We start from the raw sequence: 26,265 nt of genomic DNA on the forward strand, positions 1-26,265 counted from the left end.
GTCTTTATGCACATCTGTGAGGAATGCTCAGAGAGATGAAATGTCCTAACTTCCCCCTTTCTAGGCTCCTGTAATCTGCCAGAAATAAAGGTGGCTGAAGGTGATTGCTTGACCAAATATTTCCCAAATACCCTTGTCTATGGCAGCTTACCTGGGCTCCAGTTCAGGCATGTTATCTAGCAAACTTTCAACAAAGGGCCCAAATCCTTCCACCTTGGTCTTTTTTCAGCAGCATAGCTGTTCAGACACATATGCTCCCAGTGGCCCTTCAGGGCTGCTGTGGGAGAAACCTATCTGACAACCGAGGGGCCCTGTCCCTTTAGATTCTCCTTAGTTCTTTCAAATGCTAACACTATTCAGTGGGTAAACAATGCCCACTTATGCATCATCCCTGTCTCATTAGCATGCCAAGTCCCAGAATGCTCAGCGGCCCACTGGATGACACTTATGTGTCTCACCTCAATGTCAATTTCTCCTTCAATGAAGGGCAGATGTTGGCAGGCACCGATTTGGTTAGCTTTGCGCAGTGGCAGTATCATAGCCAATGAGGTTCACCTGAGGCGTGATTATTGCTAATTGAAAACTTTTCCCAATACCCCGCCATGATGACTTGAAATACAGTCAGCACTGGCAATTTTTGAGAGTCTCTGAGGAGACTGAGCAATGTGTTTTAAACAGTAGATAAGTGACGGCTTCTTACGTGCAGACTGAGATGCGTTAGAGTTGAGGAAGTGTGTCACGTGCCTGGTGACACTATAGAGAGCTTTTCTGTCATCACGCAGCCTGGGTAGAACAATCTGGGATTGGCACGCGCTGCTCGTTCTTCACTTGCCTGTATTCAAGAGTGGCCTCGACCTCGTTTTTTGGCCTGGGTTTCTTCTGCTGGACCTGGCAACATGAGGCTAAAGGTGAACTGTCTTTATTTGTAACCCAGTCACTGATTAAGAATACTGGAAGCGTGTTGGGCGGTGTCTTTTTGCAAGGTGAAACAAGGCCCTTGTTTCCGGTGAAAGAGCATTGACCTGTAGGTAAAACTAAGGCAGAAACTTTAGGCGTTCTCCACCTATACCGGACTGGACCCTATCTGCATGGTTGCAGGTTAGATTCTCCCTTTTATAGTCAACCTGTTGCAGAAAATGAAACGGAAGAGGATAATTAGCCAGCCTGGGCAAGCCAAATACTTTCGCTTTCAGGCACCCGGTGCCCTTGGCTCGATGGTATTTTTCCACCATGGATGTCAAGATTTAAGCAGCTTGGACCACTATGGAGGAGGAGCTTTCAGAGCCCGGATAGCTCAGTCGATAGAGCATCAGACTTTTAATCTGAGGGTCCAGGGTTCAAGTCCCTGTTCGGGCGGTGCCTCTCACCAACCTTTGAGCCCCTGGAGCTGCCAATAGGGCAGTCTTTATGCACATCTGTGAGGAATGCTCAGAGAGATGAAATGTCCTAACTTCCCCCTTTCTAGGCTCCTGTAATCTGCCAGAAATAAAGGTGGCTGAAGGTGATTGCTTGACCAAATATTTCCCAAATACCCTTGTCTATGGCAGCTTACCTGCGCTCCAGTTCAGGCATGTTATCTAGCAAACTTTCAACAAAGGGCCCAAATCCTTCCACCTTGGTCTTTTTTCAGCAGCATAGCTGTTCAGACACATATGCTCCCAGTGGCCCTTCAGGGCTGCTGTGGGAGAAACCTATCTGACAACCGAGGGGCCCTGTCCCTTTAGATTCTCCTTAGTTCTTTCAAATGCTAACACTATTCAGTGGGTAAACAATGCCCACTTATGCATCATCCCTGTCTCATTAGCATGCCAAGTCCCAGAATGCTCAGCGGCCCACTGGATGACACTTATGTGTCTCACCTCAATGTCAATTTCTCCTTCAATGAAGGGCAGATGTTGGCAGGCACCGATTTGGTTAGCTTTGCGCAGTGGCAGTATCATAGCCAATGAGGGTCACCTGAGGCGTGATTATTGCTAATTGAAAACTTTTCCCAATACCCCACCATGATGACTTGAAATACAGTCAGCACTGGCAATTTTTGAGAGTCTCTGAGGAGACTGAGCAATGTGTTTTAAACAGTAGATAAGTGACGGCTTCTTACGTGCCGACTGAGATGCGTTAGAGTTGAAGAAGTGTGTCACGTGCCTGGTGACACTATAGAGAGCTTTTCTGTCATCACGCAGCCTGGGTAGAACAATCTGGGATTGGCACGCGCTGCTCGTTCTTCACTTTCCTGTATTCAAGAGTGGCCTCGACCTCGTTTTTTGGCCTGGGTTTCTTCTGCTGGACCTGGCAACATGAGGCTAAAGGTGAACTGTCTTTATTTGTAACCCAGTCACTGATTAAGAATACTGGAAGCGTGTTGGGCGGTGTCTTTTTGCAAGGTGAAACAAGGCCCTTGTTTCCGGTGAAAGAGCATTGACCTGTAGGTAAAACTAAGGCAGAAACTTTAGGCGTTCTCCACCTATACCGGACTGGACCCTATCTGCATGGTTGCAGGTTAGATTCTCCCTTTTATAGTCAACCTGTTCCAGAAAATGAAACAGAAGAGGATGATTAGCCAGCCTGGGCAAGCCAAATACTTTCGCTTTCAGGCACCCGGTGCCCTTGGCTCGATGGTCTTTTTCCACCATGGATGTCAAGATTTAAGCAGCTTGGACCACTATGGAGGAGGAGCTTTCAGAGCCCGGATAGCTCAGTCGGTAGAGCATCAGACTTTTAATCTGAGGGTCCAGGGTTTAAGTCCCTGTTCGGGCAGTGCCTCTCACCAACCCTTGAGCCCCTGGAGCTGCCAATAGGGCAGTCTTTATGCACATCTGTGAGGAATGCTCAGAGAGATGAAATGTCCTAACTTCCCCCTTTCTAGGCTCCTGTAATCTGCCAGAAATAAAGGTGGCTGAAGGTGATTGCTTGACCAAATATTTCCCAAATACCCTTGTCTATGGCAGCTTACCTGGGCTCCAGTTCAGGCATGTTATCTAGCAAACTTTCAACAAAGGGCCCAAATCCTTCCACCTTGGTCTTTTTTCAGCAGCATAGCTGTTCAGACACATATGCTCCCAGTGGCCCTTCAGGGCTGCTGTGGGAGAAACCTATCTGACAACCGAGGGGCCCTGTCCCTTTAGATTCTCCTTAGTTCTTTCAAATGCTAACACTATTCAGTGGGTAAACAATGCCCACTTATGCATCATCCCTGTCTCATTAGCATGCCAAGTCCCAGAATGCTCAGCGGCCCACTGGATGACACTTATGTGTCTCACCTCAATGTCAATTTCTCCTTCAATGAAGGGCAGATGTTGGCAGGCACCGATTTGGTTAGCTTTGCGCAGTGGCAGTATCATAGCCAATGAGGTTCACCTGAGGCGTGATTATTGCTAATTGAAAACTTTTCCCAATACCCCGCCATGATGACTTGAAATACAGTCAGCACTGGCAATTTTTGAGAGTCTCTGAGGAGACTGAGCAATGTGTTTTAAACAGTAGATAAGTGACGGCTTCTTACGTGCAGACTGAGATGCGTTAGAGTTGAAGAAGTGTGTCACGTGCCTGGTGACACTATAGAGAGCTTTTCTGTCATCACGCAGCCTGGGTAGAACAATCTGGGATTGGCACGCGCTGCTCGTTCTTCACTTTCCTGTATTCAAGAGTGGCCTTGACCTCGTTTTTTGGCCTGGGTTTCTTCTGCTGGACCTGGCAACATGAGGCTAAAGGTGAACTGTCTTTATTTGTAACCCAGTCACTGATTAAGAATACTGGAAGCGTGTTGGGCGGTGTCTTTTTGCAAGGTGAAACAAGGCCCTTGTTTCCGGTGAAAGAGCATTGACCTGTAGGTAAAACTAAGGCAGAAACTTTAGGCGTTCTCCACCTATACCGGACTGGACCCTATCTGCATGGTTGCAGGTTAGATTCTCCCTTTTATAGTCAACCTGTTCCAGAAAATGAAACGGAAGAGGATGATTAGCCAGCCTGGGCAAGCCAAATACTTTCGCTTTCAGGCACCCGGTGCCCTTGGCTTGATGGTCTTTTTCCACCATGGATGTCAAGATTTAAGCAGCTTGGACCACTATGGAGGAGGAGCTTTCAGAGCCCGGATAGCTCAGTCGGTAGAGCATCAGACTTTTAATCTGAGGGTCCAGGGTTCAAGTCCCTGTTTGGGCGGTGCCTCTCACCAACCTTTGAGCCCCTGAAGCTGCCAATAGGGCAGTCTTTATGCACATCTGTGAGGAATGCTCAGAGAGATGAAATGTCCTAACTTCCCCCTTTCTAGGCTCCTGTAATCTGCCAGAAATAAAGGTGGCTGAAGGTGATTGCTTGACCAAATATTTCCCAAATACCCTTGTCTATGGCAGCTTACCTGGGCTCCAGTTCAGGCATGTTATCTAGCAAACTTTCAACAAAGGGCCCAAATCCTTCCACCTTGGTCTTTTTTCAGCAGCATAGCTGTTCAGACACATATGCTCCCAGTGGCCCTTCGGGGCTGCTGTGGGAGAAACCTATCTGACAACCGAGGGGCCCTGTCCCTTTGGATTCTCCTTAGTTCTTTCAAATGCTAACACTATTCAGTGGGTAAACAATGCCCACTTATGCATCATCCCTGTCTCATTAGCATGCCAAGTCCCAGAATGCTCAGCGGCCCACTGGATGACACTTATGTGTCTCACCTCAATGTCAATTTCTCCTTCAATGAAGGGCAGATGTTGGCAGGCACCGATTTGGTTAGCTTTGCGCAGTGGCAGTATCATAGCTAATGAGGTTCACCTGAGGCGTGATTATTGCTAATTGAAAACTTTTCCCAATACCCCGCCATGATGACTTGAAATACAGTCAGCACTGGCAATTTGTGAGAGTCTCTGAGGAGACTGAGCAATGTGTTTTAAACAGTAGATAAGTGACGGCTTCTTACGTGCAGACTGAGATGCGTTAGAGTTGAGGAAGTGTGTCACGTGCCTGGTGACACTATAGAGAGCTTTTCTGTCATCACGCAGCCTGGGTAGAACAATCTGGGATTGGCACGCGCTGCTCGTTCTTCACTTGCCTGTATTCAAGAGTGGCCTCGACCTCGTTTTTTGGCCTGGGTTTCTTCTGCTGGACCTGGCAACATGAGGCTAAAGGTGAACTGTCTTTATTTGTAACCCAGTCACTGATTAAAAATACTGGAAGCGTCTTGGGCGGTGTCTTTTTGCAAGGTGAAACAAGGCCCTTGTTTCCAGTGAAAGAGCATTGACCTGTAGGTAAAACTAAGGCAGAAACTTTAGGCGTTCTCCACCTATACCGGACTGGACCCTATCTGCATGGTTGCAGGTTAGATTCTCCCTTTTATAGTCAACCTGTTCCAGAAAATGAAACGGAAGAGGATGATTAGCCAGCCTGGGCAAGCCAAATACTTTCGCTTTCAGGCACCCGGTGCCCTTGGCTCGATGGTCTTTTTCCACCATGGATGTCAAGATTTAAGCAGCTTGGACCACTATGGAGGAGGAGCTTTCAGAGCCCGTATAGCTCAGTAGGTAGAGCATCAGACTTTTAATCTGAGGGTCCAGGGTTCAAGTCCCTGTTTGGGCGGTGCCTCTCACCAACCCCTGGAGCTGCCAATAGGGCAGTCTTTATGCACATCTGTGAGGAATGCTCAGAGAGATGAAATGTCCTAACTTCCCCCTTTCTAGGCTCCTGTAATCTGCCAGAAATAAAGGTGGCTGAAGGTGATTGCTTGACCAAATATTTCCCAAATACCCTTGTCTATGGCAGCTTACCTGGGCTCCAGTTCAGGCATGTTATCTAGCAAACTTTCAACAAAGGGCCCAAATCCTTCCACCTTGGTCTTTTTTCAGCAGCATAGCTGTTCAGACACATATGCTCCCAGTGGCCCTTCAGGGCTGCTGTGGGAGAAACCTATCTGACAACCGAGGGGCCCTGTCCCTTTAGATTCTCCTTAGTTCTTTCAAATGCTAATACTATTCAGTGGGTAAACAATGCCCACTTATGCATCATCCCTGTCTCATTAGCATGCCAAGTCCCAGAATGCTCAGCGGCCCACTGGATGACACTTATGTGTCTCACCTCAATGTCAATTTCTCCTTCAATGAAGGGCAGATGTTGGCAGGCACCGATTTGGTTAGCTTTGCGCAGTGGCAGTATCATAGCCAATGAGGTTCACCTGAGGCGTGATTATTGCTAATTGAAAACTTTTCCCAATACCCCGCCATGATGACTTGAAATACAGTCAGCACTGGCAATTTTTGAGAGTCTCTGAGGAGACTGAGCAATGTGCTTTAAACAGTAGATAAGTGACGGCTTCTTATGTGCAGACTGAGATGCGTTAGAGTTGAGGAAGTGTGTCACGTGCCTGGTGACACTATAGAGAGCTTTTCTGTCATCACGCAGCCTGGGTAGAACAATCTGGGATTGGCACGCGCTGCTCGTTCTTCACTTGCCTGTATTCAAGAGTGGCCTCGACCTCGTTTTTTGGCCTGGGTTTCTTCTGCTGGACCTGGCAACATGAGGCTAAAGGTGAACTGTCTTTATTTGTAACCCAGTCACTGATTAAGAATACTGGAAGCGTGTTGGGCGGTGTCTTTTTGCAAGGTGAAACAAGGCCCTTGTTTCCGGTGAAAGAGCATTGACCTGTAGGTAAAACTAAGGCAGAAACTTTAGGCGTTCTCCACCTATACCGGACTGGACCCTATCTGCATGGTTGCAGGTTAGATTCTCCCTTTTATAGTCAACCTGTTGCAGAAAATGAAACGGAAGAGGATGATTAGCCAGCCTGGGCAAGCCAAATACTTTCGCTTTCAGGCACCCGGTGCCCTTGGCTCGATGGTCTTTTTCCACCATGGATGTCAAGATTTAAGCAGCTTGGACCACTATGGAGGAGGAGCTTTCAGAGCCTGGATAGCTCAGTCGGTAGAGCATCAGACTTTTAATCTGAGGGTCCAGGGTTCAAGTCCCTGTTCGGGCGGTGCCTCTCACCAACCCCTGAGCCCCTGGAGCTGCCAATAGGGCAGTATTTATGCACATCTGTGAGGATTGCTCAGAGAGATGAAATGTCCTAACTTCCCCCTTTCTAGGCTCCTGTAATCTGACAGAAATAAAGGTGGCTGAAGGTGATTGCTTGACCAAATATTTCCCAAATACCCTTGTCTATGGCAGCTTACCTGGGCTCCAGTTCAGGCATGTTATCTAGCAAACTTTCAACAAAGGGCCCAAATCCTTCCACCTTGGTCTTTTTTCAGCAGCATAGCTGTTCAGACACATATGCTCCCAGTGGCCCTTCAGGGCTGCTGTGGGAGAAACCTATCTGACAACCGAGGGGCCCTGTCCCTTTAGATTCTCCTTAGTTCTTTCAAATGCTAACACTATTCAGTGGGTAAACAATGCCCACTTATGCATCATCCCTGTCTCATTAGCATGCCAAGTCCCAGAATGCTCAGCGGCCCACTGGATGACACTTATGTGTCTCACCTCAATGTCAATTTCTCCTTCAATGAAGGGCAGATGTTGGCAGGCACCGATTTGGTTAGCTTTGCGCAGTGGCAGTATCATAGCCAATGAGGTTCACCTGAGGCGTGATTATTGCTAATTGAAAACTTTTCCCAATACCCCGCCATGATGACTTGAAATACAGTCAGCACTGGCAATTTTTGAGAGTCTCCGAGGAGACTGAGCAATGTGTTTTAAACAGTAGATAAGTGGCGGCTTCTTACGTGCAGACTGAGATGCGTTAGAGTTGAGGAAGTGTGTCACGTGCCTGGTGACACTATAGAGAGCTTTTCTGTCATCACGCAGCCTGGGTAGAACAATCTGGGATTGGCACGCGCTGCTCGTTCTTCACTTGCCTGTATTCAAGAGTGGCCTCGACCTCGTTTTTTGGCCTGGGTTTCTTCTGCTGGACCTGGCAACATGAGGCTAAAGGTGAACTGTCTTTATTTGTAACCCAGTCACTGATTAAGAATACTGGAAGCGTGTTGGACGGTGTATTTTTGCAAGGTGAAACAAGGCCCTTGTTTCCGGTGAAAGAGCATTGACCTGTAGGTAAAACTAAGGCAGAAACTTTAGGCGTTCTCCACCTATACCGGACTGGACCCTATCTGCATGGTTGCAGGTTAGATTCTCCCTTTTATAGTCAACCTGTTCCAGAAAATGAAACGGAAGAGGATGATTAGCCAGCCTGGGCAAGCCAAATACTTTCGCTTTCAGGCACCCGGTGCCCTTGGCTCGATGGTCTTTTTCCACCATGGATGTCAAGATTTAAGCAGCTTGGACCACTATGGAGGAGGAGCTTTCAGAGCCTGGATAGCTCAGTCGGTAGAGCATCAGACTTTTAATCTGAGGGTCCAGGGTTCAAGTCCCAGTTCGGGCGGTGCCTCTCACCAACCCCTGAGCCCCTGGAGCTGCCAATAGGGCAGTCTTTATGCACATCTGTGAGGAATGCTCAGAGAGATGAAATGTCCTAACTTCCCCCTTTCTAGGCTCCTGTAATCTGCCAGAAATAAAGGTGGCTGAAGGTGATTGCTTGACCAAATATTTCCCAAATACCCTTGTCTATGGCAGCTTACCTGGGCTCCAGTTCAGGCATGTTATCTAGCAAACTTTCAACAAAGGGCCCAAATCCTTCCACCTTGGTCTTTTTTCAGCAGCATAGCTGTTCAGACACATATGCTCCCAGTGGCCCTTCAGGGCTGCTGTGGGAGAAACCTATCTGACAACCGAGGGGCCCTGTCCCTTTAGATTCTCCTTAGTTCTTTCAAATGCTAACACTATTCAGTGGGTAAACAATGCCCACTTATGCATCATCCCTGTCTCATTAGCATGCCAAGTCCCAGAATGCTCAGCGGCCCACTGGATGACACTTATGTGTCTCACCTCAATGTCAATTTCTCCTTCAATGAAGGGCAGATGTTGGCAGGCACCGATTTGGTTAGCTTTGCGCAGTGGCAGTATCATAGCCAATGAGGTTCACCTGAGGCGTGATTATTGCTAATTGAAAACTTTTCCCAATACCCCGCCATGATGACTTGAAATACAGTCAGCACTGGCAATTTTTGAGAGTCTCTGAGGAGACTGAGCAATGTGTTTTAAACAGTAGATAAGTGACGGCTTCTTACGTGCAGACTGAGATGCGTTAGAGTTGAGGAAGTGTGTCACGTGCCTGGTGACACTATAGAGAGCTTTTCTGTCATCACGCAGCCTGGGTAGAACAATCTGGGATTGGCACGCGCTGCTCGTTCTTCACTTTCCTGTATTCAAGAGTGGCCTCGACCTCGTTTTTTGGCCTGGGTTTCTTCTGCTGGACCTGGCAACATGAGGCTAAAGGTGAACTGTCTTTATTTGTAACGCAGTCACTGATTAAGAATACTGGAAGCGTGTTGGGCGGTGTCTTTTTGCAAGGTGAAACAAGGCCCTTGTTTCCGGTGAAAGAGCATTGACCTGTAGGTAAAACTAAGGCAGAAACTTTAGGCGTTCTCCACCTATACCGGACTGGACCCTATCTGCATGGTTGCAGGTTAGATTCTCCCTTTTATAGTCAACCTGTTCCAGAAAATGAAACGGAAGAGGATGATTAGCCAGCCTGGGCAAGCCAAATACTTTCGCTTTCAGGCACCCGGTGCCCTTGGCTCGATGGTCTTTTTCCACCATGGATGTAAAGATTTAAGCAGCTTGGACCACTATGGAGGAGGAGCTTTCAGAGCCCGGATAGCTCAGTCGGTAGAGCATCAGACTTTTAATCTGAGGGTCCAGGGTTCAAGTCCCTGTTCGGGCGGTGCCTCTCACCAACCCTTGAGCCCCTGGAGCTGCCAATAGGGCAGTCTTTATGCACATCTGTGAGGAATGCTCAGAGAGATGAAATGTCCTAACTTCCCCCTTTCTAGGCTCCTGTAATCTGCCAGAAATAAAGGTGGCTGAAGGTGATTGCTTGACCAAATATTTCCCAAATACCCTTGTCTATGGCAGCTTACCTGGGCTCCAGTTCAGGCATGTTATCTAGCAAACTTTCAACAAAGGGCCCAAATCCTTCCACCTTGGTCTTTTTTCAGCAGCATAGCTGTTCAGACACATATGCTCCCAGTGGCCCTTCAGGGCTGCTGTGGGAGAAACCTATCTGACAACCGAGGGGCCCTGTCCCTTTAGATTCTCCTTAGTTCTTTCAAATGCTAACACTATTCAGTGGGTAAACAATGCCCACTTATGCATCATCCCTGTCTCATTAGCATGCCAAGTCCCAGAATGCTCAGCGGCCCACTGGATGACACTTATGTGTCTCACCTCAATGTCAATTTCTCCTTCAATGAAGGGCAGATGTTGGCAGGCACCGATTTGGTTAGCTTTGCGCAGTGGCAGTATCATAGCCAATGAGGTTCACCTGAGGCGTGATTATTGCTAATTGAAAACTTTTCCCAATACCCCGCCATGATGACTTGAAATACAGTCAGCACTGGCAATTTTTGAGAGTCTCTGAGGAGACTGAGCAATGTGTTTTAAACAGTAGATAAGTGACGGCTTCTTACGTGCAGACTGAGATGCGTTAGAGTTGAGGAAGTGTGTCACGTGCCTGGTGACACTATAGAGAGCTTTTCTGTCATCACGCAGCCTGGGTAGAACAATCTGGGATTGGCACGCGCTGCTCGTTCTTCACTTTCCTGTATTCAAGAGTGGCCTCGACCTCGTTTTTTGGCCTGGGTTTCTTCTGCTGGACCTGGCAACATGAGGCTAAAGGTGAACTGTCTTTATTTGTAACGCAGTCACTGATTAAGAATACTGGAAGCGTGTTGGGCGGTGTCTTTTTGCAAGGTGAAACAAGGCCCTTGTTTCCGGTGAAAGAGCATTGACCTGTAGGTAAAACTAAGGCAGAAACTTTAGGCGTTCTCCACCTATACCGGACTGGACCCTATCTGCATGGTTGCAGGTTAGATTCTCCCTTTTATAGTCAACCTGTTGCAGAAAATGAAACGGAAGAGGATGATTAGCCAGCCTGGGCAAGCCAAATACTTTCGCTTTCAGGCACCCGGTGCCCTTGGCTCGATGGTCTTTTTCCACCATGGATGTCAAGATTTAAGCAGCTTGGACCACTATGGAGGAGGAGCTTTCAGAGCCTGGATAGCTCAGTCGGTAGAGCATCAGACTTTTAATCTGAGGGTCCAGGGTTCAAGTCCCTGTTCGGGCGGTGCCTCTCACCAACCCATGAGCCCCTGGAGCTGCCAATAGGGCAGTCTTTATGCACATCTGTGAGGAATGCTCAGAGAGATGAAATGTCCTAACTTCCCCCTTTCTAGGCTCCTGTAATCTGCCAGAAATAAAGGTGGCTGAAGGTGATTGCTTGACCAAATATTTCCCAAATACCCTTGTCTATGGCAGCTTACCTGGGCTCCAGTTCAGGCATGTTATCTAGCAAACTTTCAACAAAGGGCCCAAATCCTTCCACCTTGGTCTTTTTTCAGCAGCATAGCTGTTCAGACACATATGCTCCCAGTGGCCCTTCAGGGCTGCTGTGGGAGAAACCTATCTGACAACCGAGGGGCCCTGTCCCTTTAGATTCTCCTTAGTTCTTTCAAATGCTAACACTATTCAGTGGGTAAACAATGCCCACTTATGCATCATCCCTGTCTCATTAGCATGCCAAGTCCCAGAATGCTCAGCGGCCCACTGGATGACACTTATGTGTCTCACCTCAATGTCAATTTCTCCTTCAATGAAGGGCAGATGTTGGCAGGCACCGATTTGGTTAGCTTTGCGCAGTGGCAGTATCATAGCCAATGAGGTTCACCTGAGGCGTGATTATTGCTAATTGAAAACTTTTCCCAATACCCCGCCATGATGACTTGAAATACAGTCAGCACTGGCAATTTTTGAGAGTCTCCGAGGAGACTGAGCAATGTGCTTTAAACAGTAGATAAGTGACGGCTTCTTACGTGCAGACTGAGATGCGTTAGAGTTGAGGAAGTGTGTCACGTGCCTGGTGACACTATAGAGAGCTTTTCTGTCATCACGCAGCCTGGGTAGAACAATCTGGGATTGGCACGCGCTGCTCGTTCTTCACTTGCCTGTATTCAAGAGTGGCCTCGACCTCGTTTTTTGGCCTGGGTTTCTTCTGCTGGACCTGGCAACATGAGGCTAAAGGTGAACTGTCTTTATTTGTAACCCAGTCACTGATTAAGAATACTGGAAGCGTGTTGGGCGGTGTCTTTTTGCAAGGTGAAACAAGGCCCTTGTTTCCGGTGAAAGAGCATTGACCTGTAGGTAAAACTAAGGCAGAAACTTTAGGCGTTCTCCACCTATACCGGACTGGACCCTATCTGCATGGTTGCAGGTTAGATTCTCCCTTTTATAGTCAACCTGTTGCAGAAAATGAAACGGAAGAGGATGATTAGCCAGCCTGGGCAAGCCAAATACTTTCGCTTTCAGGCACCCGGTGCCCTTGGCTCGATGGTCTTTTTCCACCATGGATGTCAAGATTTAAGCAGCTTGGACCACTATGGAGGAGGAGCTTTCAGAGCCTGGATAGCTCAGTCGGTAGAGCATCAGACTTTTAATCTGAGGGTCCAGGGTTCAAGTCCCTGTTCGGGCGGTGCCTCTCACCAACCCTTGAGCCCCTGGAGCTGCCAATAGGGCAGTCTTTATGCACATCTGTGAGGAATGCTCAGAGAGATGAAATGTCCTAACTTCCCCCTTTCTAGGCTCCTGTAATCTGCCTGAAATAAAGGTGGCTGAAGGTGATTGCTTGACCAAATATTTCCCAAATACCCTTGTCTATGGCAGCTTACCTGGGCTCCAGTTCAGGCATGTTATCTAGCAAACTTTCAACAAAGGGCCCAAATCCTTCCACCTTGGTCTTTTTTCAGCAGCATAGCTGTTCAGACACATATGCTCCCAGTGGCCCTTCGGGGCTGCTGTGGGAGAAACCTATCTGACAACCGAGGGGCCCTGTCCCTTTGGATTCTCCTTAGTTCTTTCAAATGCTAACACTATTCAGTGGGTAAACAATGCCCACTTATGCATCATCCCTGTCTCATTAGCATGCCAAGTCCCAGAATGCTCAGCGGCCCACTGGATGACACTTATGTGTCTCACCTCAATGTCAATTTCTCCTTCAATGAAGGGCAGATGTTGGCAGGCACCGATTTGGTTAGCTTTGCGCAGTGGCAGTATCATAGCTAATGAGGTTCACCTGAGGCGTGATTATTGCTAATTGAAAACTTTTCCCAATACCCCGCCATGATGACTTGAAATACAGTCAGCACTGGCAATTTGTGAGAGTCTCTAAAGGAGACTGAGCAATGTGTTTTAAACAGTAGATAAGTGACGGCTTCTTACGTGCAGACTGAGATGCGTTAGAGTTGAGGAAGTGTGTCACGTGCCTGGTGACACTATAGAGAGCTTTTCTGTCATCACGCAGCCTGGGTAGAACAATCTGGGATTGGCACGCGCTGCTCGTTCTTCACTTGCCTGTATTCAAGAGTGGCCTCGACCTCGTTTTTTGGCCTGGGTTTCTTCTGCTGGACCTGGCAACATGAGGCTAAAGGTGAACTGTCTTTATTTGTAACCCAGTCACTGATTAAAAATACTGGAAGCGTGTTGGGCGGTGTCTTTTTGCAAGGTGAAACAAGGCCCTTGTTTCCAGTGAAAGAGCATTGACCTGTAGGTAAAACTAAGGCAGAAACTTTAGGCGTTCTCCACCTATACCGGACTGGACCCTATCTGCATGGTTGCAGGTTAGATTCTCCCTTTTATAGTCAACCTGTTCCAGAAAATGAAACGGAAGAGGATGATTAGCCAGCCTGGGCAAGCCAAATACTTTCGCTTTCAGGCACCCGGTGCCCTTGGCTCGATGGTCTTTTTCCACCATGGATGTCAAGATTTAAGCAGCTTGGACCACTATGGAGGAGGAGCTTTCAGAGCCCGGATAGCTCAGTAGGTAGAGCATCAGACTTTTAATCTGAGGGTCCAGGGTTCAAGTCCCTGTTTGGGCGGTGCCTCTCACCAACCCCTGAGCCCCTGGAGCTGCCAATAGGGCAGTCTTTATGCACATCTGTGAGGAATGCTCAGAGAGATGAAATGTCCTAACTTCCCCCTTTCTAGGCTCCTGTAATCTGCCAGAAATAAAGGTGGCTGAAGGTGATTGCTTGACCAAATATTTCCCAAATACCCTTGTCTATGGCAGCTTACCTGGGCTCCAGTTCAGGCATGTTATCTAGCAAACTTTCAACAAAGGGCCCAAATCCTTCCACCTTGGTCTTTTTTCAGCAGCATAGCTGTTCAGACACATATGCTCCCAGTGGCCCTTCAGGGCTGCTGTGGGAGAAACCTATCTGACAACCGAGGGGCCCTGTCCCTTTAGATTCTCCTTAGTTCTTTCAAATGCTAATACTATTCAGTGGGTAAACAATGCCCACTTATGCATCATCCCTGTCTCATTAGCATGCCAAGTCCCAGAATGCTCAGCGGCCCACTGGATGACACTTATGTGTCTCACCTCAATGTCAATTTCTCCTTCAATGAAGGGCAGATGTTGGCAGGCACCGATTTGGTTAGCTTTGCGCAGTGGCAGTATCATAGCCAATGAGGTTCACCTGAGGCGTGATTATTGCTAATTGAAAACTTTTCCCAATACCCCGCCATGATGACTTGAAATACAGTCAGCACTGGCAATTTTTGAGAGTCTCTGAGGAGACTGAGCAATGTGTTTTAAACAGTAGATAAGTGACGGCTTCTTACGTGCAGACTGAGATGCGTTAGAGTTAAGGAAGTGTGTCACGTGCCTGGTGACACTATAGAGAGCTTTTCTGTCATCACGCAGCCTGGGTAGAACAATCTGGGATTGGCACGCGCTGCTCGTTCTTCACTTGCCTGTATTCAAGAGTGGCCTCGACCTCGTTTTTTGGCCTGGGTTTCTTCTGCTGGACCTGGCAACATGAGGCTAAAGGTGAACTGTCTTTATTTGTAACCCAGTCACTGATTAAGAATACTGGAAGCGTGTTGGGCGGTGTCTTTTTGCAAGGTGAAACAAGGCCCTTGTTTCCGGTGAAAGAGCATTGACCTGTAGGTAAAACTAAGGCAAAAACTTTAGGCGTTCTCCACCTATACCGGACTGGACCCTATCTGCATGGTTGCAGGTTAGATTCTCCCTTTTATAGTCAACCTGTTCCAGAAAATGAAACGGAAGAGGATGATTAGCCAGCCTGGGCAAGCCAAATACTTTCGCTTTCAGGCACCCGGTGCCCTTGGCTCGATGGTCTTTTTCCACCATGGATGTCAAGATTTAAGCAGCTTGGACCACTATGGAGGAGGAGCTTTCAGAGCCCGGATAGCTCAGTCGGTAGAGCATCAGACTTTTAATCTGGGGGTCCAGGGTTCAAGTCCCTGTTCGGGCGGTGCCTCTCACCAACCCTTGAGCCCCTGGAGCTGCCAATAGGGCAGTCTTTATGCACATCTGTGAGGAATGCTCAGAGAGATGAAATGTCCTAACTTCCCCCTTTCTAGGCTCCTGTAATCTGCCAGAAATAAAGGTGGCTGAAGGTGATTGCTTGACCAAATATTTCCCAAATACCCTTGTCTATGGCAGCTTACCTGGGCTCCAGTTCAGGCATGTTATCTAGCAAACTTTCAACAAAGGGCCCAAATCCTTCCACCTTGGTCTTTTTTCAGCAGCATAGCTGTTCAGACACATATGCTCCCAGTGGCCCTTCAGGGCTGCTGTGGGAGAAACCTATCTGACAACCGAGGGGCCCTGTCCCTTTAGATTCTCCTTAGTTCTTTCAAATGCTAACACTATTCAGTGGGTAAACAATGCCCACTTATGCATCATCCCTGTCTCATTAGCATGCCAAGTCCCAGAATGCTCAGCGGCCCACTGGATGACACTTATGTGTCTCACCTCAATGTTAATTTCTCCTTCAATGAAGGGCAGATGTTGGCAGGCACCGATTTGGTTAGCTTTGCGCAGTGGCAGTATCATAGCTAATGAGGTTCACCTGAGGCGTGATTATTGCTAATTGAAAACTTTTCCCAATACCCCGCCATGATGACTTGAAATACAGTCAGCACTGGCAATTTGTGAGAGTCTCTAAAGGAGACTGAGCAATGTGTTTTAAACAGTAGCTAAGTGACGGCTTCTTACGTGCAGACTGAGATGCGTTAGAGTTGAGGAAGTGTGTCACGTGCCTGGTGACACTATAGAGAGCTTTTCTGTCATCACGCAGCCTGGGTAGAACAATCTGGGATTGGCACGCGCTGCTCGTTCTTCACTTGCCTGTATTCAAGAGTGGCCTCGACCTCATTTTTTGGCCTGGGTTTCTTCTGCTGGACCTGGCAACATGAGGCTAAAGGTGAACTGTCTTTATTTGTAACCCAGTCACTGATTAAAAATACTGGAAGCGTGTTGGGCGGTGTCTTTTTGCAAGGTGAAACAAGGCCCTTGTTTCCAGTGAAAGAGCATTGACCTGTAGGTAAAACTAAGGCAGAAACTTTAGGCGTTCTCCACCTATACCGGACTGGACCCTATCTGCATGGTTGCAGGTTAGATTCTCCCTTTTATAGTCAACCTGTTCCAGAAAATGAAACGGAAGAGGATGATTAGCCAGCCTGGGCAAGCCAAATACTTTCGCTTTCAGGCACCCGGTGCCCTTGGCTCGATGGTCTTTTTCCACCATGGATGTCAAGATTTAAGCAGCTTGGACCACTATGGAGGAGGAGCTTTCAGAGCCCGGATAGCTCAGTAGGTAGAGCATCAGACTTTTAATCTGAGGGTCCAGGGTTCAAGTCCCTGTTTGGGCGGTGCCTCTCACCAACCCCTGAGCCCCTGGAGCTGCCAATAGGGCAGTCTTTATGCACATCTGTGAGGAATGCTCAGAGAGATGAAATGTCCTAACTTCCCCCTTTCTAGGCTCCTGTAATCTGCCAGAAATAAAGGTGGCTGAAGGTGATTGCTTGACCAAATATTTCCCAAATACCCTTGTCTATGGCAGCTTACCTGGGCTCCAGTTCAGGCATGTTATCTAGCAAACTTTCAACAAAGGGCCCAAATCCTTCCACCTTGGTCTTTTTTCAGCAGCATAGCTGTTCAGACACATATGCTCCCAGTGGCCCTTCAGGGCTGCTGTGGGAGAAACCTATCTGACAACCGAGGGGCCCTGTCCCTTTAGATTCTCCTTAGTTCTTTCAAATGCTAATACTATTCAGTGGGTAAACAATGCCCACTTATGCATCATCCCTGTCTCATTAGCATGCCAAGTCCCAGAATGCTCAGCGGCCCACTGGATGACACTTATGTGTCTCACCTCAATGTCAATTTCTCCTTCAATGAAGGGCAGATGTTGGCAGGCACCGATTTGGTCAGCTTTGCGCAGTGGCAGTATCATAGCCAATGAGGTTCACCTGAGGCGTGATTATTGCTAATTGAAAACTTTTCCCAATACCCCGCCATGATGACTTGAAATACAGTCAGCACTGGCAATTTTTGAGAGTCTCTGAGGAGACTGAGCAATGTGTTTTAAACAGTAGATAAGTGACGGCTTCTTACGTGCAGACTGAGATGCGTTAGAGTTAAGGAAGTGTGTCACGTGCCTGGTGACACTATAGAGAGCTTTTCTGTCATCACGCAGCCTGGGTAGAACAATCTGGGATTGGCACGCGCTGCTCGTTCTTCACTTGCCTGTATTCAAGAGTGGCCTCGACCTCGTTTTTTGGCCTGGGTTTCTTCTGCTGGACCTGGCAACATGAGGCTAAAGGTGAACTGTCTTTATTTGTAACCCAGTCACTGATTAAGAATACTGGAAGCGTGTTGGGCGGTGTCTTTTTGCAAGGTGAAACAAGGCCCTTGTTTCCGGTGAAAGAGCATTGACCTGTAGGTAAAACTAAGGCAAAAACTTTAGGCGTTCTCCACCTATACCGGACTGGACCCTATCTGCATGGTTGCAGGTTAGATTCTCCCTTTTATAGTCAACCTGTTCCAGAAAATGAAACGGAAGAGGATGATTAGCCAGCCTGGGCAAGCCAAATACTTTCGCTTTCAGGCACCCGGTGCCCTTGGCTCGATGGTCTTTTTCCACCATGGATGTCAAGATTTAAGCAGCTTGGACCACTATGGAGGAGGAGCTTTCAGAGCCCGGATAGCTCAGTCGGTAGAGCATCAGACTTTTAATCTGGGGGTCCAGGGTTCAAGTCCCTGTTCGGGCGGTGCCTCTCACCAACCCTTGAGCCCCTGGAGCTGCCAATAGGGCAGTCTTTATGCACATCTGTGAGGAATGCTCAGAGAGATGAAATGTCCTAACTTCCCCCTTTCTAGGCTCCTGTAATCTGCCAGAAATAAAGGTGGCTGAAGGTGATTGCTTGACCAAATATTTCCCAAATACCCTTGTCTATGGCAGCTTACCTGGGCTCCAGTTCAGGCATGTTATCTAGCAAACTTTCAACAAAGGGCCCAAATCCTTCCACCTTGGTCTTTTTTCAGCAGCATAGCTGTTCAGACACATATGCTCCCAGTGGCCCTTCAGGGCTGCTGTGGGAGAAACCTATCTGACAACCGAGGGGCCCTGTCCCTTTAGATTCTCCTTAGTTCTTTCAAATGCTAACACTATTCAGTGGGTAAACAATGCCCACTTATGCATCATCCCTGTCTCATTAGCATGCCAAGTCCCAGAATGCTCAGCGGCCCACTGGATGACACTTATGTGTCTCACCTCAATGTCAATTTATCCTTCAATGAAGGGCAGATGTTGGCAGGCACCGATTTGGGTAGCTTTGCGCAGTGGCAGTATCATAGCCAATGAGGTTCACCTGAGGCGTGATTATTGCTAATTGAAAACTTTTCCCAATACCCCGCCATGATGACTTGAAATACAGTCAGCACTGGCAATTTTTGAGAGTCTCTGAGGAGACTGAGCAATGTGTTTTAAACAGTAGATAAGTGACAGCTTTTTATGTGCAGACTGAGATGCGTTAGAGTTAAGGAAGTGTGTCACGTGCCTGGTGACACTATAGAGAGCTTTTCTGTCATCACGCAGCCTGGGTAGAACAATCTGGGATTGGCACGCGCTGCTCGTTCTTCACTTGCCTGTATTCAAGAGTGGCCTCGACCTCGTTTTTTGGCCTGGGTTTCTTCTGCTGGACCTGGCAACATGAGGCTAAAGGTGAACTGTCTTTATTTGTAACCCAGTCACTGATTAAGAATACTGGAAGCGTGTTGGGCGGTGTCTTTTTGCAAGGTGAAACAAGGCCCTTGTTTCCGGTGAAAGAGCATTGACCTGTAGGTAAAACTAAGGCAGAAACTTTAGGCGTTCTCCACCTATACCGGACTGGACCCTATCTGCATGGTTGCAGGTTAGATTCTCCCTTTTATAGTCAACCTGTTCCAGAAAATGAAACGGAAGAGGATGATTAGCCAGCCTGGGCAAGCCAAATACTTTCGCTTTCAGGCACCCGGTGCCCTTGGCTCGATGGTCTTTTTCCACCATGGATGTCAAGATTTAAGCAGCTTGGACCACTATGGAGGAGGAGCTTTCAGAGCCCGGATAGCTCAGTCGGTAGAGCATCAGACTTTTAATCTGAGGGTCCAGGGTTCAAGTCCCTGTTCGGGCGGTGCCTCTCACCAACCTTTGAGCCCCTGGAGCTGCCAATAGGGCAGTCTTTATGCACATCTGTGAGGAATGCTCAGAGAGATGAAATGTCCTAACTTCCCCCTTTCTAGGCTCCTGTAATCTGCCAGAAATAAAGGTGGCTGAAGGTGATTGCTTGACCAAATATTTCCCAAATACCCTTGTCTATGGCAGCTTACCTGGGCTCCAGTTCAGGCATGTTATCTAGCAAACTTTCAACAAAGGGCCCAAATCCTTCCACCTTGGTCTTTTTTCAGCAGCATAGCTGTTCAGACACATATGCTCCCAGTGGCCCTTCAGGGCTGCTGTGGGAGAAACCTATCTGACAACCGAGGGGCCCTGTCCCTTTAGATTCTCCTTAGTTCTTTCAAATGCTAACACTATTCAGTGGGTAAACAATGCCCACTTATGCATCATCCCTGTCTCATTAGCATGCCAAGTCCCAGAATGCTCAGCGGCCCACTGGATGACACTTATGTGTCTCACCTCAATGTCAATTTCTCCTTCAATGAAGGGCAGATGTTGGCAGGCACCGATTTGGTTAGCTTTGCGCAGTGGCAGTATCATAGCCAATGAGGTTCACCTGAGGCGTGATTATTGCTAATTGAAAACTTTTCCCAATACCCCGCCATGATGACTTGAAATACAGTCAGCACTGGCAATTTTTGAGAGTCTCTGAGGAGACTGAGCAATGTGTTTTAAACAGTAGATAAGTGACGGCTTCTTACGTGCAGACTGAGATGCGTTAGAGTTGAGGAAGTGTGTCACGTGCCTGGTGACACTATAGAGAGCTTTTCTGTCGTCACGCAGCCTGGGTAGAACAATCTGGGATTGGCACGCGCTGCTCGTTATTCACTTGCCTGTATTCAAGAGTGGCCTCGACCTCGTTTTTTGGCCTGGGTTTCTTCTGCTGGACCTGGCAACATGAGGCTAAAGGTGAACTGTCTTTATTTGTAACCCAGTCACTGATTAAGAATACTGGAAGCGTGTTGGGCGGTGTCTTTTTGCAAGGTGAAACAAGGCCCTTGTTTCCGGTGAAAGAGCATTGACCTGTAGGTAAAACTAAGCCAGAAACTTTAGGCGTTCTCCACCGATACCGGACTGGACCCTATCTGCATGGTTGCAGGTTAGATTCTCCCTTTTATAGTCAACCTGTTCCAGAAAATGAAACGGAAGAGGATGATTAGCCAGCCTGGGCAAGCCAAATACTTTCGCTTTCAGGCACCCGGTGCCCTTGGCTCGATGGTCTTTTTCCACCATGGATGTCAAGATTTAAGCAGCTTGGACCACTATGGAGGAGGAGCTTTCAGAGCCCGGATAGCTCAGTCGGTAGAGCATCAGACTTTTAATCTGAGGGTCCAGGGTTCAAGTCCCTGTTCGGGCGGTGCCTCTCACCAACACCTTTGCCCCTATAGCTGCCAATAGGGCAGTCTTTATGCACATCTGTGAGGAATGCTCAGAGAGATGAAATGTCCTAACTTCCCCCTTTCTAGGCTCCTGTAATCTGCCAGAAATAAAGGTGGCTGAAGGTGATTGCTTGACCAAATATTTCCCAAATACCCTTGTCTATGGCAGCTTACCTGGGCTCCAGTTCAGGCATGTTATCTAGCAAACTTTCAACAAAGGGCCCAAATCCTTCCACCTTGGTCTTTTTTCAGCAGCATAGCTGTTCAGACACATATGCTCCCAGTGGCCCTTCAGGGCTGCTGTGGGAGAAACCTATCTGACAACCGAGGGGCCCTGTCCCTTTAGATTCTCCTTAGTTCTTTCAAATGCTAACACTATTCAGTGGGTAAACAATGCCCACTTATGCATCATCCCTGTCTCATTAGCATGCCAAGTCCCAGAATGCTCAGCGGCCCACTGGATGACACTTATGTGTCTCACCTCAATGTCAATTTCTCCTTCAATGAAGGGCAGATGTTGGCAGGCACCGATTTGGTTAGCTTTGCGCAGTGGCAGTATCATAGCCAATGAGGTTCACCTGAGGCGTGATTATTGCTAATTGAAAACTTTTCCCAATTCCCCGCCATGATGACTTGAAATACAGTCAGCACTGGCAATTTTTGAGAGTCTCTGAGGAGACTGAGCAATGTGTTTTAAACAGTAGATAAGTGACGGCTTTTTATGTGCAGACTGAGATGCGTTAGAGTTAAGGAAGTGTGTCACGTGCCTGGTGACACTATAGAGAGCTTTTCTGTCATCACGCAGCCTGGGTAGAACAATCTGGGATTGGCACGCGCTGCTCGTTCTTCACTTGCCTGTATTCAAGAGTGGCCTCGACCTCGTTTTTTGGCCTGGGTTTCTTCTGCTGGACCTGGCAACATGAGGCTAAAGGTGAACTGTCTTTATTTGTAACCCAGTCACTGATTAAGAATACTGGAAGCGTGTTGGGCGGTGTCTTTTTGCAAGGTGAAACAAGGCCCTTGTTTCCGGTGAAAGAGCATTGACCTGTAGGTAAAACTAAGGCAGAAACTTTAGGCGTTCTCCACCTATACCGGACTGGACCCTATCTGCATGGTTGCAGGTTAGATTCTCCCTTTTATAGTCAACCTGTTCCAGAAAATGAAACGGAAGAGGATGATTAGCCAGCCTGGGCAAGCCAAATACTTTCGCTTTCAGGCACCCGGTGCCCTTGGCTCGATGGTCTTTTTCCACCATGGATGTCAAGATTTAAGCAGCTTGGACCACTATGGAGGAGGAGCTTTCAGAGCCCGGATAGCTCAGTCGGTAGAGCATCAGACTTTTAATCTGAGGGTCCAGGGTTCAAGTCCCTGTTCGGGCGGTGCCTCTCACCAACCTTTGAGCCCCTGGAGCTGCCAATAGGGCAGTCTTTATGCACATCTGTGAGGAATGCTCAGAGAGATGAAATGTCCTAACTTCCCCCTTTCTAGGCTCCTGTAATCTGCCAGAAATAAAGGTGGCTGAAGGTGATTGCTTGACCAAATATTTCCCAAATACCCTTGTCTATGGCAGCTTACCTGGGCTCCAGTTCAGGCATGTTATCTAGCAAACTTTCAACAAAGGGCCCAAATCCTTCCACCTTGGTCTTTTTTCAGCAGCATAGCTGTTCAGACACATATGCTCCCAGTGGCCCTTCAGGGCTGCTGTGGGAGAAACCTATCTGACAACCGAGGGGCCCTGTCCCTTTAGATTCTCCTTAGTTCTTTCAAATGCTAACACTATTCAGTGGGTAAACAATGCCCACTTATGCATCATCCCTGTCTCATTAGCATGCCAAGTCCCAGAATGCTCAGCGGCCCACTGGATGACACTTATGTGTCTCACCTCAATGTCAATTTCTCCTTCAATGAAGGGCAGATGTTGGCAGGCACCGATTTGGTTAGCTTTGCGCAGTGGCAGTATCATAGCCAATGAGGTTCACCTGAGGTGTGATTATTGCTAATTGAAAACTTTTCCCAATACCCCGCCATGATGACTTGAAATACAGTCAGCACTGGCAATTTTTGAGAGTCTCTGAGGAGACTGAGCAATGTGTTTTAAACAGTAGATAAGTGACGGCTTCTTACGTGCAGACTGAGATGCGTTAGAGTTGAGGAAGTGTGTCACGTGCCTGGTGACACTATAGAGAGCTTTTCTGTCGTCACGCAGCCTGGGTAGAACAATCTGGGATTGGCACGCGCTGCTCGTTCTTCACTTGCCTGTATTCAAGAGTGGCCTCGACCTCGTTTTTTGGCCTGGGTTTCTTCTGCTGGACCTGGCAACATGAGGCTAAAGGTGAACTGTCTTTATTTGTAACCCAGTCACTGATTAAGAATACTGGAAGCGTGTTGGGCGGTGTCTTTTTGCAAGGTGAAACAAGGCCCTTGTTTCCGGTGAAAGAGCATTGACCTGTAGGTAAAACTAAGGCAGAAACTTTAGGCGTTCTCCACCGATACCGGACTGGACCCTATCTGCATGGTTGCAGGTTAGATTCTCCCTTTTATAGTCAACCTGTTCCAGAAAATGAAACGGAAGAGGATGATTAGCCAGCCTGGGCAAGCCAAATACTTTCGCTTTCAGGCACCCGGTGCCCTTGGCTCGATGGTCTTTTTCCACCATGGATGTCAAGATTTAAGCAGCTTGGACCACTATGGAGGAGGAGCTTTCAGAGCCCGGATAGCTCAGTCGGTAGAGCATCAGACTTTTAATCTGAGGGTCCAGGGTTCAAGTCCCTGGTCCGGCGGTGCCTCTCACCAACCCCTTTGCCCCTATAGCTGCCAATAGGGCAGTCTTTATGCACATCTGTGAGGAATGCTCAGAGAGATGAAATGTCCTAACTTCCCCCTTTCTAGGCTCCTGTAATCTGCCAGAAATAAAGGTGGCTGAAGGTGATTGCTTGACCAAATATTTCCCAAATACCCTTGTCTATGGCAGCTTACCTGGGCTCCAGTTCAGGCATGTTATCTAGCAAACTTTCAACAAAGGGCCCAAATCCTTCCACCTTGGTCTTTTTTCAGCAGCATAGCTGTTCAGACACATATGCTCCCAGTGGCCCTTCAGGGCTGCTGTGGGAGAAACCTATCTGACAACCGAGGGGCCCTGTCCCTTTAGATTCTCCTTAGTTCTTTCAAATGCTAACACTATTCAGTGGGTAAACAATGCCCACTTATGCATCATCCCTGTCTCATTAGCATGCCAAGTCCCAGAATGCTCAGCGGCCCACTGGATGACACTTATGTGTCTCACCTCAATGTCAATTTATCCTTCAATGAAGGGCAGATGTTGGCAGGCACCGATTTGGTTAGCTTTGCGCAGTGGCAGTATCATAGCCAATGAGGTTCACCTGAGGCGTGATTATTGCTAATTGAAAACTTTTCCCAATTCCCCGCCATGATGACTTGAAATACAGTCAGCACTGGCAATTTTTGAGAGTCTCTGAGGAGACTGAGCAATGTGTTTTAAACAGTAGATAAGTGACGGCTTTTTATGTGCAGACTGAGATGCGTTAGAGTTAAGGAAGTGTGTCACGTGCCTGGTGACACTATAGAGAGCTTTTCTGTCATCACGCAGCCTGGGTAAAACAATCTGGGATTGGCACGCGCTGCTCGTTCTTCACTTTCCTGTATTCAAGAGTGGCCTCGACCTCGTTTTTTGGCCTGGGTTTCTTCTGCTGGACCTGGCAACATGAGGCTAAAGGTGAACTGTCTTTATTTGTAACCCAGTCACTGATTAAGAATACTGGAAGCGTGTTGGGCGGTGTCTTTTTGCAAGGTGAAACAAGGCCCTTGTTTCCGGTGAAAGAGCATTGACCTGTAGGTAAAACTAAGGCAGAAACTTTAGGCGTTCTCCACCTATACCGGACTGGACCCTATCTGCATGGTTGCAGGTTAGATTCTCCCTTTTATAGTCAACCTGTTCCAGAAAATGAAACGGAAGAGGATGATTAGCCAGCCTGGGCAAGCCAAATACTTTCGCTTTCAGGCACCCGGTGCCCTTGGCTCGATGGTCTTTTTCCACCATGGATGTCAAGATTTAAGCAGCTTGGACCACTATGGAGGAGGAGCTTTCAGAGCCCGGATAGCTCAGTCGGTAGAGCATCAGACTTTTAATCTGAGGGTCCAGGGTTCAAGTCCCTGTTCGGGCAGTGCCTCTCACCAACCCTTGAGCCCCTGGAGCTGCCAATAGGGCAGTCTTTATGCACATCTGTGAGGAATGCTCAGAGAGATGAAATGTCCTAACTTCCCCCTTTCTAGGCTCCTGTAATCTGCCAGAAATAAAGGTGGCTGAAGGTGATTGCTTGACCAAATATTTCCCAAATACCCTTGTCTATGGCAGCTTACCTGGGCTCCAGTTCAGGCATGTTATCTAGCAAACTTTCAACAAAGGGCCCAAATCCTTCCACCTTGGTCTTTTTTCAGCAGCATAGCTGTTCAGACACATATGCTCCCAGTGGCCCTTCAGGGCTGCTGTGGGAGAAACCTATCTGACAACCGAGGGGCCCTGTCCCTTTAGATTCTCCTTAGTTCTTTCAAATGCTAACACTATTCAGTGGGTAAACAATGCCCACTTATGCATCATCCCTGTCTCATTAGCATGCCAAGTCCCAGAATGCTCAGCGGCCCACTGGATGACACTTATGTGTCTCACCTCAATGTCAATTTCTCCTTCAATGAAGGGCAGATGTTGGCAGGCACCGATTTGGTTAGCTTTGCGCAGTGGCAGTATCATAGCCAATGAGGTTCACCTGAGGCGTGATTATTGCTAATTGAAAACTTTTCCCAATACCCCGCCATGATGACTTGAAATACAGTCAGCACTGGCAATTTTTGAGAGTCTCTGAGGAGACTGAGCAATGTGTTTTAAACAGTAGATAAGTGACGGCTTCTTACGTGCAGACTGAGATGCGTTAGAGTTGAGGAAGTGTGTCACGTGCCTGGTGACACTATAGAGAGCTTTTCTGTCATCACGCAGCCTGGGTAGAACAATCTGGGATTGGCACGCGCTGCTCGTTCTTCACTTGCCTGTATTCAAGAGTGGCCTCGACCTCGTTTTTTGGCCTGGGTTTCTTCTGCTGGACCTGGCAACATGAGGCTAAAGGTGAACTGTCTTTATTTGTAACCCAGTCACTGATTAAGAATACTGGAAGCGTGTTGGGCGGTGTCTTTTTGCAAGGTGAAACAAGGCCCTTGTTTCCGGTGAAAGAGCATTGACCTGTAGGTAAAACTAAGGCAGAAACTTTAGG

At 47.9% G+C, this 26,265-nt stretch overlaps 20 non-coding genes across 20 annotated transcripts; all 20 read left to right on the top strand.

Moving 5' to 3' along the window:
* The first annotated feature begins 515 nt into the window (after positions 1–515).
* Positions 516–656, top strand: LOC143964840 (U4 spliceosomal RNA). Its single transcript, XR_013271294.1, has one exon. It is a non-coding gene; the product is annotated as a U4 spliceosomal RNA (small nuclear RNA).
* A 1,260-nt stretch (positions 657–1,916) lies between these two features.
* LOC143965061 (U4 spliceosomal RNA) lies at positions 1,917–2,057 on the top strand. Its single transcript, XR_013271478.1, has one exon. It is a non-coding gene; the product is annotated as a U4 spliceosomal RNA (small nuclear RNA).
* Positions 2,058–3,317: 1,260 nt separating this feature from the next.
* Positions 3,318–3,458, top strand: LOC143964841 (U4 spliceosomal RNA). Its single transcript, XR_013271295.1, has one exon. It is a non-coding gene; the product is annotated as a U4 spliceosomal RNA (small nuclear RNA).
* Positions 3,459–4,718: 1,260 nt separating this feature from the next.
* LOC143965123 (U4 spliceosomal RNA) lies at positions 4,719–4,859 on the top strand. The gene has a single exon (XR_013271529.1). It is a non-coding gene; the product is annotated as a U4 spliceosomal RNA (small nuclear RNA).
* A 1,252-nt stretch (positions 4,860–6,111) lies between these two features.
* Positions 6,112–6,252, top strand: LOC143964842 (U4 spliceosomal RNA). The gene has a single exon (XR_013271296.1). It is a non-coding gene; the product is annotated as a U4 spliceosomal RNA (small nuclear RNA).
* Positions 6,253–7,512: 1,260 nt separating this feature from the next.
* On the top strand, positions 7,513–7,653 carry LOC143965040 (U4 spliceosomal RNA). The gene has a single exon (XR_013271460.1). It is a non-coding gene; the product is annotated as a U4 spliceosomal RNA (small nuclear RNA).
* Positions 7,654–8,913: 1,260 nt separating this feature from the next.
* LOC143964844 (U4 spliceosomal RNA) lies at positions 8,914–9,054 on the top strand. The gene has a single exon (XR_013271297.1). It is a non-coding gene; the product is annotated as a U4 spliceosomal RNA (small nuclear RNA).
* Positions 9,055–10,314: 1,260 nt separating this feature from the next.
* On the top strand, positions 10,315–10,455 carry LOC143964845 (U4 spliceosomal RNA). The gene has a single exon (XR_013271298.1). It is a non-coding gene; the product is annotated as a U4 spliceosomal RNA (small nuclear RNA).
* A 1,260-nt stretch (positions 10,456–11,715) lies between these two features.
* LOC143965041 (U4 spliceosomal RNA) lies at positions 11,716–11,856 on the top strand. Its single transcript, XR_013271461.1, has one exon. It is a non-coding gene; the product is annotated as a U4 spliceosomal RNA (small nuclear RNA).
* Positions 11,857–13,116: 1,260 nt separating this feature from the next.
* LOC143965128 (U4 spliceosomal RNA) lies at positions 13,117–13,258 on the top strand. The gene has a single exon (XR_013271534.1). It is a non-coding gene; the product is annotated as a U4 spliceosomal RNA (small nuclear RNA).
* Positions 13,259–14,518: 1,260 nt separating this feature from the next.
* On the top strand, positions 14,519–14,659 carry LOC143964846 (U4 spliceosomal RNA). The gene has a single exon (XR_013271299.1). It is a non-coding gene; the product is annotated as a U4 spliceosomal RNA (small nuclear RNA).
* A 1,260-nt stretch (positions 14,660–15,919) lies between these two features.
* LOC143965129 (U4 spliceosomal RNA) lies at positions 15,920–16,061 on the top strand. The gene has a single exon (XR_013271535.1). It is a non-coding gene; the product is annotated as a U4 spliceosomal RNA (small nuclear RNA).
* A 1,260-nt stretch (positions 16,062–17,321) lies between these two features.
* On the top strand, positions 17,322–17,462 carry LOC143964847 (U4 spliceosomal RNA). Its single transcript, XR_013271300.1, has one exon. It is a non-coding gene; the product is annotated as a U4 spliceosomal RNA (small nuclear RNA).
* A 1,260-nt stretch (positions 17,463–18,722) lies between these two features.
* Positions 18,723–18,863, top strand: LOC143964848 (U4 spliceosomal RNA). The gene has a single exon (XR_013271301.1). It is a non-coding gene; the product is annotated as a U4 spliceosomal RNA (small nuclear RNA).
* A 1,260-nt stretch (positions 18,864–20,123) lies between these two features.
* On the top strand, positions 20,124–20,264 carry LOC143964849 (U4 spliceosomal RNA). The gene has a single exon (XR_013271302.1). It is a non-coding gene; the product is annotated as a U4 spliceosomal RNA (small nuclear RNA).
* Positions 20,265–21,524: 1,260 nt separating this feature from the next.
* LOC143965037 (U4 spliceosomal RNA) lies at positions 21,525–21,665 on the top strand. Its single transcript, XR_013271457.1, has one exon. It is a non-coding gene; the product is annotated as a U4 spliceosomal RNA (small nuclear RNA).
* Positions 21,666–22,925: 1,260 nt separating this feature from the next.
* Positions 22,926–23,066, top strand: LOC143965070 (U4 spliceosomal RNA). The gene has a single exon (XR_013271486.1). It is a non-coding gene; the product is annotated as a U4 spliceosomal RNA (small nuclear RNA).
* Positions 23,067–24,326: 1,260 nt separating this feature from the next.
* Positions 24,327–24,467, top strand: LOC143965038 (U4 spliceosomal RNA). The gene has a single exon (XR_013271458.1). It is a non-coding gene; the product is annotated as a U4 spliceosomal RNA (small nuclear RNA).
* A 627-nt stretch (positions 24,468–25,094) lies between these two features.
* TRNAK-UUU (transfer RNA lysine (anticodon UUU)) lies at positions 25,095–25,167 on the top strand. The gene has a single exon. It is a non-coding gene; the product is annotated as a tRNA-Lys (tRNA).
* A 560-nt stretch (positions 25,168–25,727) lies between these two features.
* LOC143964851 (U4 spliceosomal RNA) lies at positions 25,728–25,868 on the top strand. The gene has a single exon (XR_013271303.1). It is a non-coding gene; the product is annotated as a U4 spliceosomal RNA (small nuclear RNA).
* The last annotated feature ends 397 nt before the right edge of the window (positions 25,869–26,265 follow it).

Source organism: Lithobates pipiens, unplaced genomic scaffold, assembly GCF_037356315.1.
Source record: "Lithobates pipiens isolate NorthernLeopardFrog02 unplaced genomic scaffold, aLitPip1_a1.2 Scaffold_8, whole genome shotgun sequence".
NCBI classification, from domain to species: Eukaryota; Metazoa; Chordata; class Amphibia; order Anura; family Ranidae; genus Lithobates; species Lithobates pipiens.